Genomic DNA, 16,584 nt, shown 5'->3' on the forward strand with positions numbered 1-16,584 from the left:
AAATCGTTATGTTTCGACGAAATCTAGTCGAAAGTAGCGATTTCCCTTTATTTTTTTAAAAAATTTCATCCACCGGACCAACATGACCGGGACGTTTGAACTTAGAATTTTTTCGCACCGCCACGAAGGTACCGAAAGTTCAACTCGAAATAACTCGAGAAAAAGCGTTATAAGGTATCGAAATTATCAGTGAAATCGTTATGTTTCGACGAAATCTAGTCGAAAGGAGCGATTTCACTTTATTTTTTTAAAAAATTTCATCCACCGGACCAACATGACCGGGACGTTGGAACTTAGAATTTTTTCGCACCGCCACGAAAGTACCGAAAGTTCAACTCGAAATAACTCGAGAAAAAGCGTTATAAGGTATCGAAATTTTGTGTGAAATCGTTATGTTTCGACGAAATCTAGTCGAAAGTAGCGATTTCACTTTATTTTTTTAAAAGATTTCATCCACCGGACCAACATGACCGGGACTTTGGAACTTAGAATTTTTTCGCACCGCCACGAAAGTACCGAAAGTTCAACTCGAAATAACTCGAGAAAAAGCGTTATAAGGTATCGAAATTTTGTGTGAAATCGTTATGTTTCGACGAAATCTAGTCGAACGTTACGATTTCACTTTATTTTTTTAAAAAATTTCATCCACCGGACCAACATGACCGGGACGTTGGAACTTAGAATTTTTTCGCACCGCCACGAAAGTACCGAAAGTTCAACTCGAAATAACTCGAGAAAAAGCGTTATAAGGTATCGAAATTTTGTGTGAAATCGTTATGTTTCGACGAAATCTAGTCGAAAGTAGCGATTTCACTTTATTTTTTTAAAAGATTTCATCCACCGGACCAACATGACCGGGACTTTGGAACTTAGAATTTTTTCGCACCGCCACGAAAGTACCGAAAGTTCAACTCGAAATAACTCGAGAAAAAGCGTTATAAGGTATCGAAATTTTGTGTGAAATCGTTATGTTTCGACGAAATCTAGTCGAACGTTACGATTTCACTTTATTTTTTTAAAAAATTTCATCCACCGGACCAACATGACCGGGACGTTGGAACTTAGAATTTTTTCGCACCGCCACGAAAGTACCGAAAGTTCAACTCGAAATAACTCGAGAAAAAGCGTTATAAGGTATCGAAATTATCAGTGAAATCGTTATGTTTCGACGAAATCTAGTCGAAAGTAGCGATTTCCCTTTATTTTTTTAAAAAATTTCATCCACCGGACCAACATGACCGGGACGTTGGAACTTAGAATTTTTTCGCACCGCCACGAAAGTACCGAAAGTTCAACTCGAAATAACTCGAGAAAAAGCGTTATAAGGTATCGAAATTTTGTGTGAAATCGTCATGTTTCGACGAAATCTAGTCGAACGTTACGATTTCACTTTATTTTTTTAAAAAATTTCATCCACCGGACCAACATGACCGGGACGTTGGAACTTAGAATTTTTTCGCACCGCCACGAAAGTACCGAAAGTTCAAATCGAAATAACTCGAGAAAAAGCGTTATAAGGTATCGAAATTATCAGTGAAATCGTTATTTTTGGACGAAATCTAGTCGAAAGTAGCGATTTCACTTTATTTTTTTAAAAAATTTCATCCACCGGACCAACATGACCGGGACGTTGGAACTTAGAATTTTTTCGCCCCGTTACGAAAAGGCCGAAAGTTCCCCTCGAAATAACTCGAGAAAAAGCGTTATAAGGTATCGAAATTATCAGTGAAATCGTTATGTTTCGACGAAATCTAGTCGAAAGTAGCGATTTCACTTTATTTTTTTAAAAAATTTCATCCACCGGACCAACATGACCGGGACGTTGGAACTTAGAATTTTTTCGCACCGCCACGAAAGTACCGAAAGTTCAACTCGAAATAACTCGAGAAAAAGCGTTATAAGGTATCGAAATTTTGTGTGAAATCGTTATGTTTCGACGAAATCTAGTCGAAAGTAGCGATTTCACTTTATTTTTTTAAAAAATTTCATCCACCGGACCAACATGACCGGGACGTTGGAACTTAGAATTTTTTCGCACCGCCACGAAAGTACCGAAAGTTCAACTCGAAATAACTCGAGAAAAAGCGTTATAAGGTATCGAAATTATCAGTGAAATCGTTATGTTTCGACGAAATCTAGTCGAAAGTAGCGATTTCACTTTATTTTTTTAAAAATTTCATCCACCGGACCAACATGACCGGGACGTTGGAACTTGGAATTTTTTCGCTCCGTTACGAAAAGGCCGAAAGTTCCCCTCGAAATAACTCGAGAAAAAGCGTTATAAGGTATCGAAATTATCAGTGAAATCGTTATGTTTCGACGAAATCTAGTCGAAGGTAGCGATTTCACTTTATTTTTTTAAAAAATTTCATCCACCGGACCAACATGAGCGGGACGTTGGAACTTAGAATTTTTTCGCACCGCCACGAAAGTACCGAAAGTTCAACTCGAAATAACTCGAGAAAAAGCGTTATAAGGTATCGAAATTTTGCGTGAAATCGCTATGTTACGACGTAATCTGGCCGAAAGTAACGATTTCACTTTATTTTTTTGAAAAATTTCGTCCACCGGACCAACATGACCGGGACGTTGGAACTTAGAATTTTTTCGCACCGCAACGAAAGTACCGAAAGTTCAACTCGAAATAACTCGAGAAAAAGCGTTATAAGGTATCGAAATTATCAGTGAAATCGTTATGTTTCGACGAAATCTAGTCGAAAGTAGCGATTTCCCTTTATTTTTTTAAAAAATTTCATCCACCGGACCAACATGACCGGGACGTTTGAACTTAGAATTTTTTCGCACCGCCACGAAGGTACCGAAAGTTCAACTCGAAATAACTCGAGAAAAAGCGTTATAAGGTATCGAAATTATCAGTGAAATCGTTATGTTTCGACGAAATCTAGTCGAAAGGAGCGATTTCACTTTATTTTTTTAAAAAATTTCATCCACCGGACCAACATGACCGGGACGTTGGAACTTAGAATTTTTTCGCACCGCCACGAAAGTACCGAAAGTTCAACTCGAAATAACTCGAGAAAAAGCGTTATAAGGTATCGAAATTTTGTGTGAAATCGTTATGTTTCGACGAAATCTAGTCGAAAGTAGCGATTTCACTTTATTTTTTTAAAAGATTTCATCCACCGGACCAACATGACCGGGACTTTGGAACTTAGAATTTTTTCGCACCGCCACGAAAGTACCGAAAGTTCAACTCGAAATAACTCGAGAAAAAGCGTTATAAGGTATCGAAATTTTGTGTGAAATCGTTATGTTTCGACGAAATCTAGTCGAAAGTAGCGATTTCACTTTATTTTTTTAAAAGATTTCATCCACCGGACCAACATGACCGGGACTTTGGAACTTAGAATTTTTTCGCACCGCCACGAAAGTACCGAAAGTTCAACTCGAAATAACTCGAGAAAAAGCGTTATAAGGTATCGAAATTTTGTGTGAAATCGTTATGTTTCGACGAAATCTAGTCGAACGTTACGATTTCACTTTATTTTTTTAAAAAATTTCATCCACCGGACCAACATGACCGGGACGTTGGAACTTAGAATTTTTTCGCACCGCCACGAAAGTACCGAAAGTTCAACTCGAAATAACTCGAGAAAAAGCGTTATAAGGTATCGAAATTTTGTGTGAAATCGTTATGTTTCGACGAAATCTAGTCGAAAGTAGCGATTTCACTTTATTTTTTTAAAAGATTTCATCCACCGGACCAACATGACCGGGACTTTGGAACTTAGAATTTTTTCGCACCGCCACGAAAGTACCGAAAGTTCAACTCGAAATAACTCGAGAAAAAGCGTTATAAGGTATCGAAATTTTGTGTGAAATCGTTATGTTTCGACGAAATCTAGTCGAACGTTACGATTTCACTTTATTTTTTTAAAAAATTTCATCCACCGGACCAACATGACCGGGACGTTGGAACTTAGAATTTTTTCGCACCGCCACGAAAGTACCGAAAGTTCAACTCGAAATAACTCGAGAAAAAGCGTTATAAGGTATCGAAATTATCAGTGAAATCGTTATGTTTCGACGAAATCTAGTCGAAAGTAGCGATTTCCCTTTATTTTTTTAAAAAATTTCATCCACCGGACCAACATGACCGGGACGTTGGAACTTAGAATTTTTTCGCACCGCCACGAAAGTACCGAAAGTTCAACTCGAAATAACTCGAGAAAAAGCGTTATAAGGTATCGAAATTTTGTGTGAAATCGTCATGTTTCGACGAAATCTAGTCGAACGTTACGATTTCACTTTATTTTTTTAAAAAATTTCATCCACCGGACCAACATGACCGGGACGTTGGAACTTAGAATTTTTTCGCACCGCCACGAAAGTACCGAAAGTTCAAATCGAAATAACTCGAGAAAAAGCGTTATAAGGTATCGAAATTATCAGTGAAATCGTTATTTTTGGACGAAATCTAGTCGAAAGTAGCGATTTCACTTTATTTTTTTAAAAAATTTCATCCACCGGACCAACATGACCGGGACGTTGGAACTTAGAATTTTTTCGCCCCGTTACGAAAAGGCCGAAAGTTCCCCTCGAAATAACTCGAGAAAAAGCGTTATAAGGTATCGAAATTATCAGTGAAATCGTTATGTTTCGACGAAATCTAGTCGAAAGTAGCGATTTCACTTTATTTTTTTAAAAAATTTCATCCACCGGACCAACATGACCGGGACGTTGGAACTTAGAATTTTTTCGCACCGCCACGAAAGTACCGAAAGTTCAACTCGAAATAACTCGAGAAAAAGCGTTATAAGGTATCGAAATTTTGTGTGAAATCGTTATGTTTCGACGAAATCTAGTCGAAAGTAGCGATTTCACTTTATTTTTTTAAAAAATTTCATCCACCGGACCAACATGACCGGGACGTTGGAACTTAGAATTTTTTCGCACCGCCACGAAAGTACCGAAAGTTCAACTCGAAATAACTCGAGAAAAAGCGTTATAAGGTATCGAAATTATCAGTGAAATCGTTATGTTTCGACGAAATCTAGTCGAAAGTAGCGATTTCACTTTATTTTTTTAAAAATTTCATCCACCGGACCAACATGACCGGGACGTTGGAACTTGGAATTTTTTCGCTCCGTTACGAAAAGGCCGAAAGTTCCCCTCGAAATAACTCGAGAAAAAGCGTTATAAGGTATCGAAATTATCAGTGAAATCGTTATGTTTCGACGAAATCTAGTCGAAGGTAGCGATTTCACTTTATTTTTTTAAAAAATTTCATCCACCGGACCAACATGAGCGGGACGTTGGAACTTAGAATTTTTTCGCACCGCCACGAAAGTACCGAAAGTTCAACTCGAAATAACTCGAGAAAAAGCGTTATAAGGTATCGAAATTTTGTGTGAAATCGTTATGTTTCGACGAAATCTAGTCGAACGTTACGATTTCACTTTATTTTTTTAAAAAATTTCATCCACCGGACCAACATGACCGGGACGTTGGAACTTAGAATTTTTTCGCACCGCCACGAAAGTACCGAAAGTTCAACTCGAAATAACTCGAGAAAAAGCGTTATAAGGTATCGAAATTATCAGTGAAATCGTTATGTTTCGACGAAATCTAGTCGAAAGTAGCGATTTCCCTTTATTTTTTTAAAAAATTTCATCCACCGGACCAACATGACCGGGACGTTTGAACTTAGAATTTTTTCGCACCGCCACGAAAGTACCGAAAGTTCAACTCGAAATAACTCGAGAAAAAGCGTTATAAGGTATCGAAATTATCAGTGAAATCGTTATGTTTCGACGAAATCTGGTCGAAAGTAGCGATTTCACTTTATTTTTTTAAAAAATTTCATCCACCGGACCAACATGACCGGGACGTTGGAACTTGGAATTTTTTCGCACCGCCACGAAAGTACCGAAAGTTCAACTCGAAATGACTCGAGAAAAAGCGTTATAAGGTATCGAAATTTTGTGTGAAATCGTTATGTTTCGACGAAATCTAGTCGAACGTTACGATTTCACTTTATTTTTTTAAAAAATTTCATCCACCGGACCAACATGACCGGGACGTTGGAACTTAGAATTTTTTCGCACCGCCACGAAAGTACCGAAAGTTCAACTCGAAATAACTCGAGAAAAAGCGTTATAAGGTATCGAAATTTTGTGTGAAATCGTTATCTGTCGAGGAAATCTAGTCGAACGTAACGATTTCACTTTATTTTTTTAAAAAATTTCATCCACCGGACCAACATGACCGGGACGTTGGAACTTGCAATTTTGTCGCCCCGCTACGAAGAGGCCGGATGTTCCCATCGAAATGACCCGCTAAAAATCGTTACAAGGTAGGAATATCTTTGCATAAATCGACGTACCACGATAAAATACGTCGGAAATAATGGTTTATCTCGGCCGCGTACGAGTAAAAAGAAATACGCCGCTGTGCGCGCACGTCAAATTCAGCGGGTAAACGGCGGGAGTAACTATGACTCTCTTACGGAACGCTGCGGGGCGCGACGCGCAGTGCGCGCGCGCGCGCCCTTCTAACGTCTTTCACGTTCTTTCGCGTTCTTTCGCGTTCATTCGCGTTCATTCGCGTTCATTCGCGTTTTTCCCGCTTCACGAGAGAGACGAAAACGAGGAGAAAGGTCGCGATAAATGCTTGCTCGCGGTGCTCGCTCGGACCAATTTAGCCCAACCCTAAACCGATCCCGCGCGTTCTAACGAAGATTTCGATGAAATCGAAGAACGAACCCAAAAGTTATTGGTTTTGGGTTGCGCTATTTTTTTTCGAGCGAGCGGAGCGAGCGAGCAACGCGTAAGAGCGTATCGTTGCATCGCATGGACTTTGAAACATCCGCCTCTGTTCGAACGTTCGAGTAGAAATAACTCGCTGAATAGCGTTATAATGTATCGAAATTTTGCGTGAAATCGCTATGTTACGACGTAATCTGGTCGAAAGTAACGATTTCACTTTATTTTTTTGAAAAATTTCGTCCGCCGGACCAAATTGGCCGAGAGGTTGGAACTTGGAATTTTGTCGCCCCGCTACGAAGAGGCCGGATGTTCCCATCGAATTGACCCGCTAAAAATCGTTACAAGGTTGGAATATCTTTGCATAAATCGACGTACCACGATAAAATACGTCGGAAATAATGGTTTATCTCGGCCGCGTACAAGTAAAAGGCAATACGCCGCTGCGCGCGCACGTCAAATTCAGCGGGTAAACGGCGGGAGTAACTATGACTCTCTTAAGGCACGCTGCGGGGCGCGACGCGCCGTGCGCGCGCGCGCGCGCGCCCTTCTAACGTCTTTCACGTTCTTTCGCGTTCATTCGCGTTCATTCGCGTTTTTCCCGCTTCTCGAGAGAGACGAAAACGAGGAGAAAGGTCGCGATAAATGCTCGCTCGCGGCGCTCGCTCGGACCCATCTAGCCCAACCCTAAACCGATCCCGCGCGTTCTAACGAAGTTTTCGATGAAATCGAAGAACGAACGCAAAAGTTATTGGTTTTGGGTTGGGCTATTTTTTTTCGAGCGAGCGGAGCGAGCGAGCAACGCGTAAGAGCGTATCGTTGCATCGCATGGACTTTGAAACATCCGCCTCTGTTCGAACGTTCGAGTAGAAATAACTCGCTGAAAAGCGTTATAATGTATCGAAATTTTGCGTGTAATCGCTATGTTACGACGTAATCTGGTCGAAAGTAACGATTTCACTTTATTTTTTTGAAAAATTTCGTCCGCCGGACCAAAATGGCCGAGAGGTTGGAACTTGGAATTTTGTCGCCCCGCTACGAAGAGGCCGGATGTTCCCATCGAATTGACCCGCTAAAAATCGTTACAAGGTTGGAATATCTTTGCATAAATCGACGTACCACGATAAAATACGTCGGAAATAATGGTTTATCTCGGCCGCGTACAAGTAAAAAGCAATACGCCGCTGCGCGCGCACGTCAAATTCAGCGGGTAAACGGCGGGAGAAACTATGACTCTCTTAAGGCACGCTGCGGGGCGCGACGCGCCGTGCGCGCGCGCGCGCGCGCGCCCTTCTAACGTCTTTCACGTTCTTTCGCGTTCTTTCGCGTTCATTCGCGTTCATTCGCGTTCATTCGCGTTCATTCGCGTTCATTCGCGTTCATTCGCGTTCATTCGCGTTCATTCGCGTACATTCGCGTTTTTCCCGCTTCTCGAGAGAGACGAAAACGAGGAGAAAGGTCGCGATAAATGCTCGCTCGCGGCGCTCGCTCGGACCCATCTAGCCCAACCCTAAACCGATCCCGCGCGTTCTAACGAAGTTTTCGATGAAATCGAAGAACGAACGCAAAAGTTATTGGTTTTGGGTTGGGCTATTTTTTTTCGAGCGAGCGGAGCGAGCGAGCAACGCGTAAGAGCGTATCGTTGCATCGCATGGACTTTGAAACATCCGCCTCTGTTCGAACGTTCGAGTAGAAACAACTCGCTGAATAGCGTTATAATGTATCGAAATTTTGCGTGAAATCGCTATGTTACGACGTAATCTGGCCGAAAGTAACGATTTCACTTTATTTTTTTGAAAAATTTCGTCCACCGGACCAACATGACCGGGACGTTGGAACTTAGAATTTTTTCGCACCGCAACGAAAGTACCGAAAGTTCAACTCGAAATAACTCGAGAAAAAGCGTTATAAGGTATCGAAATTATCAGTGAAATCGTTATGTTTCGACGAAATCTAGTCGAAAGTAGCGATTTCCCTTTATTTTTTTAAAAAATTTCATCCACCGGACCAACATGACCGGGACGTTTGAACTTAGAATTTTTTCGCACCGCCACGAAGGTACCGAAAGTTCAACTCGAAATAACTCGAGAAAAAGCGTTATAAGGTATCGAAATTATCAGTGAAATCGTTATGTTTCGACGAAATCTAGTCGAAAGGAGCGATTTCACTTTATTTTTTTAAAAAATTTCATCCACCGGACCAACATGACCGGGACGTTGGAACTTAGAATTTTTTCGCACCGCCACGAAAGTACCGAAAGTTCAACTCGAAATAACTCGAGAAAAAGCGTTATAAGGTATCGAAATTTTGTGTGAAATCGTTATGTTTCGACGAAATCTAGTCGAAAGTAGCGATTTCACTTTATTTTTTTAAAAGATTTCATCCACCGGACCAACATGACCGGGACTTTGGAACTTAGAATTTTTTCGCACCGCCACGAAAGTACCGAAAGTTCAACTCGAAATAACTCGAGAAAAAGCGTTATAAGGTATCGAAATTATCAGTGAAATCGTTATGTTTCGACGAAATCTAGTCGAAAGTAGCGATTTCACTTTATTTTTTTAAAAAATTTCATCCACCGGACCAACATGACCGGGACGTTGGAACTTAGAATTTTTTCGCACCGCCACGAAAGTACCGAAAGTTCAACTCGAAATAACTCGAGAAAAAGCGTTATAAGGTATCGAAATTATCAGTGAAATCGTTATGTTTCGACGAAATCTAGTCGAAAGTAGCGATTTCCCTTTATTTTTTTAAAAAATTTCATCCACCGGACCAACATGACCGGGACGTTGGAACTTAGAATTTTTTCGCACCGCCACGAAAGTACCGAAAGTTCAACTCGAAATAACTCGAGAAAAAGCGTTATAAGGTATCGAAATTATCAGTGAAATCGTTATGTTTCGACGAAATCTAGTCGAAAGTAGCGATTTCCCTTTATTTTTTTAAAAAATTTCATCCACCGGACCAACATGACCGGGACGTTGGAACTTAGAATTTTTTCGCACCGCCACGAAAGTACCGAAAGTTCAACTCGAAATAACTCGAGAAAAAGCGTTATAAGGTATCGAAATTATCAGTGAAATCGTTATGTTTCGACGAAATCTAGTCGAAAGTAGCGATTTCCCTTTATTTTTTTAAAAAATTTCATCCACCGGACCAACATGACCGGGACATTTGAACTTAGAATTTTTTCGCACCGCCACGAAAGTACCGAAAGTTCAACTCGAAATAACTCGAGAAAAAGCGTTATAAGGTATCGAAATTATCAGTGAAATCGTTATGTTTCGACGAAATCTAGTCGAAAGTAGCGATTTCACTTTATTTTTTTTTTAAATTTCATCCACCGGACCAACATGACCGGGACGTTGGAACTTAGAATTTTTTCGCACCGCCACGAAAGTACCGAAAGTTCAACTCGAAATAACTCGAGAAAAAGCGTTATAAGGTATCGAAATTTTGTGTGAAATCGTTATCTGTCGACGAAATCTAGTCGAACGTAACGATTTCACTTTATTTTTTTGAAAAATTTCGTCCGCCGGACCAAAATGGCCGAGAGGTTGGAACTTGGAATTTTGTCGCCCCGCTACGAAGAGGCCGGATGTTCCCATCGTATTGACCCGCTAAAAATCGTTACAAGGTAGGAATATCTTTGCATAAATCGACGTACCACGATAAAATACGTCGGAAATAATGGTTTATCTCGGCCGCGTACGAGTAAAAAGCAATACGCCGCTGTGCGCGCACGTCAAATTCAGCGGGTAAACGGCGGGAGTAACTATGACTCTCTTAAGGCACGCTGCGGGGCGCGACGCGCCGTGCGCGCGCGCGCGCGCCCTTCTAACGTCTTTCACGTTCTTTCGCGTTCTTTCGCGTTCATTCGCGTTCATTCGCGTTCATTCGCGTTCATTCGCGTTCATTCGCGTTCATTCGCGTTTTTCCCGCTTCACGAGAGAGACGAAAACGAGGAGAAAGGTCGCGATAAATGCTTGCTCGCGGCGCTCGCTCGGACCAATCTAGCCCAAACCTAAACCGATCCCGCGCGTTCTAACGAAGATTTCGATGAAATCGAAGAACGAACCCAAAAGTTATTGGTTTTGGGTTGCGCTATTTTTTTTCGAGCGAGCGGAGCGAGCGAGCAACGCGTAAGAGCGTATCGTTGCATCGCATGGAATTTGAAACATCCGCCTCTGTTCGAACGTTCGAGTAGAAATAACTCGCTGAATAGCGTTATAATGTATCGAAATTTTGCGTGAAATCGCTATGTTACGACGTAATCTGGTCGAAAGTAACGATTTCACTTTATTTTTTTGAAAAATTTCGTCCGCCGGACCAAATTGGCCGAGAGGTTGGAACTTGGAATTTTGTCGCCCCGCTACGAAGAGGCCGGATGTTCCCATCGAATTGACCCGCTAAAAATCGTTACAAGGTTGGAATATCTTTGCATAAATCGACGTACCACGATAAAGTACGTCGGAAATAATGGTTTATCTCGGCCGCGTACAAGTAAAAAGCAATACGCCGCTGCGCGCGCACGTCAAATTCAGCGGGTAAACGGCGGGAGTAACTATGACTCTCTTAAGGCACGCTGCGGGGCGCGACGCGCCGTGCGCGCGCGCGCGCGCCCTTCTAACGTCTTTCACGTTCTTTCGCGTTCTTTCGCGTTCATTCGCGTTCATTCGCGTTCATTCGCGTTCATTCGCGTTCATTCGCGTTCATTCGCGTTTATCCCGCTTCTCGAGAGAGACGAAAACGAGGAGAAAGGTCGCGATAAATGCTCGCTCGCGGCGCTCGCTCGGACCCATCTAGCCCAACCCTAAACCGATCCCGCGCGTTCTAACGAAGTTTTCGATGAAATCGAAGAACGAACGCAAAAGTTATTGGTTTTGGGTTGGGCTATTTTTTTTCGAGCGAGCGGAGCGAGCGAGCAACGCGTAAGAGCGTATCGTTGCATCGCATGGACTTTGAAACATCCGCCTCTGTTCGAACGTTCGAGTAGAAATAACTCGCTGAAAAGCGTTATAATGTATCGAAATTTTGCGTGTAATCGCTATGTTACGACGTAATCTGGTCGAAAGTAACGATTTCACTTTATTTTTTTGAAAAATTTCGTCCGCCGGACCAAAATGGCCGAGAGGTTGGAACTTGGAATTTTGTCGCCCCGCTACGAAGAGGCCGGATGTTCCCACCGAACTGACCCGCTAAAAATCGTTACAAGGTTGGAATATCTTTGCATAAATCGACGTACCACGATAAAATACGTCGGAAATAATGGTTTATCTCGGCCGCGTACAAGTAAAAAGCAATACGCCGCTGCGCGCGCACGTCAAATTCAGCGGGTAAACGGCGGGAGTAACTATGACTCTCTTAAGGCACGCTGCGGGGCGCGACGCGCCGTGCGCGCGCGCCCTTCTAACGTCTTTCACGTTCTTTCGCGTTCTTTCGCGTTCATTCGCGTTCATTCGCGTTCATTCGCGTTCATTCGCGTTCATTCGCGTTCATTCGCGTTCATTCGCGTTTTTCCCGCTTCTCGAGAGAGACGAAAACGAGGAGAAAGGTCGCGATAAATGCTCGCTCGCGGCGCTCGCTCGGACCCATCTAGCCCAACCCTAAACCGATCCCGCGCGTTCTAACGAAGTTTTCGATGAAATCGAAGAACGAACGCAAAAGTTATTGGTTTTGGGTTGGGCTATTTTTTTTCGAGCGAGCGGAGCGAGCGAGCAACGCGTAAGAGCGTATCGTTGCATCGGATGGACTTTGAAACATCCGCCTCTGTTCGAACGTTCGAGTAGAAATAACTCGCTGAATAGCGTTATAATGTATCGAAATTTTGCGTGAAATCGCTATGTTACGACGTAATCTGGTCGAAAGTAACGATTTCACTTTATTTTTTTGAAAAATTTCGTCCGCCGGACCAAAATGGCCGAGAGGTTGGAACTTGGAATTTTGTCGCCCCGCTACGAAGAGGCCGGATGTTCCCATCGAATTGACCCGCTAAAAATCGTTACAAGGTTGGAATATCTTTGCATAAATCGACGTACCACGATAAAATACGTCGGAAATAATGGTTTATCTCGGCCGCGTACAAGTAAAAAGCAATACGCCGCTGCGCGCGCACGTCAAATTCAGCGGGTAAACGGCGGGAGTAACTATGACTCTCTTAAGGCGCGCTGCGGGGCGCGACGCGCCGTGCGCGCGCGCGCGCGCGCGCCCTTCTAACGTCTTTCACGTTCTTTCGCGTTCTTTCGCGTTCATTCGCGTTCATTCGCGTTCATTCGCGTTCATTCGCGTTCATTCGCGTTCATTCGCGTTCATTCGCGTTCATTCGCGTTTTTCCCGCTTCTCGAGAGAGACGAAAACGAGGAGAAAGGTCGCGATAAATGCTCGCTCGCGGCGCTCGCTCGGATCCATCTAGCCCAACCCTAAACCGATCCCGCGCGTTCTAACGAAGTTTTCGATGAAATCGAAGAACGAACCCAAAAGTTATTGGTTTTGGGTTGCGCTATTTTTTTTCGAGCGAGCGGAGCGAGCGAGCAACGCGTAAGAGCGTATCGTTGCATCGCATGGAATTTGAAACATCCGCCTCTGTTCGAACGTTCGAGTAGAAATAACTCGCTGAATAGCGTTATAATGTATCGAAATTTTGCGTGAAATCGCTATGTTACGACGTAATCTGGTCGAAAGTAACGATTTCACTTTATTTTTTTGAAAAATTTCGTCCGCCGGACCAAATTGGCCGAGAGGTTGGAACTTGGAATTTTGTCGCCCCGCTACGAAGAGGCCGGATGTTCCCATCGAATTGACCCGCTAAAAATCGTTACAAGGTTGGAATATCTTTGCATAAATCGACGTACCACGATAAAGTACGTCGGAAATAATGGTTTATCTCGGCCGCGTACAAGTAAAAAGCAATACGCCGCTGCGCGCGCACGTCAAATTCAGCGGGTAAACGGCGGGAGTAACTATGACTCTCTTAAGGCACGCTGCGGGGCGCGACGCGCCGTGCGCGCGCGCGCGCGCCCTTCTAACGTCTTTCACGTTCTTTCGCGTTCTTTCGCGTTCATTCGCGTTCATTCGCGTTCATTCGCGTTCATTCGCGTTCATTCGCGTTCATTCGCGTTTATCCCGCTTCTCGAGAGAGACGAAAACGAGGAGAAAGGTCGCGATAAATGCTCGCTCGCGGCGCTCGCTCGGACCCATCTAGCCCAACCCTAAACCGATCCCGCGCGTTCTAACGAAGTTTTCGATGAAATCGAAGAACGAACGCAAAAGTTATTGGTTTTGGGTTGGGCTATTTTTTTTCGAGCGAGCGGAGCGAGCGAGCAACGCGTAAGAGCGTATCGTTGCATCGCATGGACTTTGAAACATCCGCCTCTGTTCGAACGTTCGAGTAGAAATAACTCGCTGAAAAGCGTTATAATGTATCGAAATTTTGCGTGTAATCGCTATGTTACGACGTAATCTGGTCGAAAGTAACGATTTCACTTTATTTTTTTGAAAAATTTCGTCCGCCGGACCAAAATGGCCGAGAGGTTGGAACTTGGAATTTTGTCGCCCCGCTACGAAGAGGCCGGATGTTCCCACCGAACTGACCCGCTAAAAATCGTTACAAGGTTGGAATATCTTTGCATAAATCGACGTACCACGATAAAATACGTCGGAAATAATGGTTTATCTCGGCCGCGTACAAGTAAAAAGCAATACGCCGCTGCGCGCGCACGTCAAATTCAGCGGGTAAACGGCGGGAGTAACTATGACTCTCTTAAGGCGCGCTGCGGGGCGCGACGCGCCGTGCGCGCGCGCGCGCGCGCGCCCTTCTAACGTCTTTCACGTTCTTTCGCGTTCTTTCGCGTTCATTCGCGTTCATTCGCGTTCATTCGCGTTCATTCGCGTTCATTCGCGTTCATTCGCGTTCATTCGCGTTCATTCGCGTTTTTCCCGCTTCTCGAGAGAGACGAAAACGAGGAGAAAGGTCGCGATAAATGCTCGCTCGCGGCGCTCGCTCGGACCCATCTAGCCCAACCCTAAACCGATCCCGCGCGTTCTAACGAAGTTTTCGATGAAATCGAAGAACGAACGCAAAAGTTATTGGTTTTGGGTTGGGCTATTTTTTTTCGAGCGAGCGGAGCGAGCGAGCAACGCGTAAGAGCGTATCGTTGCATCGGATGGACTTTGAAACATCCGCCTCTGTTCGAACGTTCGAGTAGAAATAACTCGCTGAATAGCGTTATAATGTATCGAAATTTTGCGTGAAATCGCTATGTTACGACGTAATCTGGTCGAAAGTAACGATTTCACTTTATTTTTTTGAAAAATTTCGTCCGCCGGACCAAAATGGCCGAGAGGTTGGAACTTGGAATTTTGTCGCCCCGCTACGAAGAGGCCGGATGTTCCCATCGAATTGACCCGCTAAAAATCGTTACAAGGTTGGAATATCTTTGCATAAATCGACGTACCACGATAAAATACGTCGGAAATAATGGTTTATCTCGGCCGCGTACAAGTAAAAAGCAATACGCCGCTGCGCGCGCACGTCAAATTCAGCGGGTAAACGGCGGGAGTAACTATGACTCTCTTAAGGCGCGCTGCGGGGCGCGACGCGCCGTGCGCGCGCGCGCGCGCGCGCCCTTCTAACGTCTTTCACGTTCTTTCGCGTTCTTTCGCGTTCTTTCGCGTTCATTCGCGTTCATTCGCGTTCATTCGCGTTCATTCGCGTTCATTCGCGTTCATTCGCGTTCATTCGCGTTTTTCCCGCTTCTCGAGAGAGACGAAAACGAGGAGAAAGGTCGCGATAAATGCTCGCTCGCGGCGCTCGCTCGGATCCATCTAGCCCAACCCTAAACCGATCCCGCGCGTTCTAACGAAGTTTTCGATGAAATCGAAGAACGAACGCAAAAGTTATTGGTTTTGGGTTGGGCTATTTTTTTTCGAGCGAGCGGAGCGAGCGAGCAACGCGTAAGAGCGTATCGTTGCATCGGATGGACTTTGAAACATCCGCCTCTGTTCGAACGTTCGAGTAGAAATAACTCGCTGAATAGCGTTATAATGTATCGAAATTTTGCGTGAAATCGCTATGTTACGACGTAATCTGGTCGAAAGTAACGATTTCACTTTATTTTTTTGAAAAATTTCGTCCGCCGGACCAAAATGGCCGAGAGGTTGGAACTTGGAATTTTGTCGCCCCGCTACGAAGAGGCCGGATGTTCCCATCGAATTGACCCGCTAAAAATCGTTACAAGGTTGGAATATCTTTGCATAAATCGACGTACCACGATAAAATACGTCGGAAATAATGGTTTATCTCGGCCGCGTACAAGTAAAAAGCAATACGCCGCTGCGCGCGCACGTCAAATTCAGCGGGTAAACGGCGGGAGTAACTATGACTCTCTTAAGGCGCGCTGCGGGGCGCGACGCGCCGTGCGCGCGCGCGCGCGCGCGCCCTTCTAACGTCTTTCACGTTCTTTCGCGTTCTTTCGCGTTCATTCGCGTTCATTCGCGTTCATTCGCGTTCATTCGCGTTCATTCGCGTTCATTCGCGTTCATTCGCGTTCATTCGCGTTTTTCCCGCTTCTCGAGAGAGACGAAAACGAGGAGAAAGGTCGCGATAAATGCTCGCTCGCGGCGCTCGCTCGGACCCATCTAGCCCAACCCTAAACCGATCCCGCGCGTTCTAACGAAGTTTTCGATGAAATCGAAGAACGAACGCAAAAGTTATTGGTTTTGGGTTGGGCTATTTTTTTTCGAGCGAGCGGAGCGAGCGAGCAACGCGTAAGAGCGTATCGTTGCATCGGATGGACTTTGAAACATCCGCCTCTGTTCGAACGTTCGAGTAGAAATAACTCGCTGAATAGCGTTATAA

Source organism: Bombus vancouverensis, chromosome 16 (assembly GCF_051014615.1).
Source record: "Bombus vancouverensis nearcticus chromosome 16, iyBomVanc1_principal, whole genome shotgun sequence".
Taxonomy (NCBI): Eukaryota; Metazoa; Arthropoda; class Insecta; order Hymenoptera; family Apidae; genus Bombus; species Bombus vancouverensis.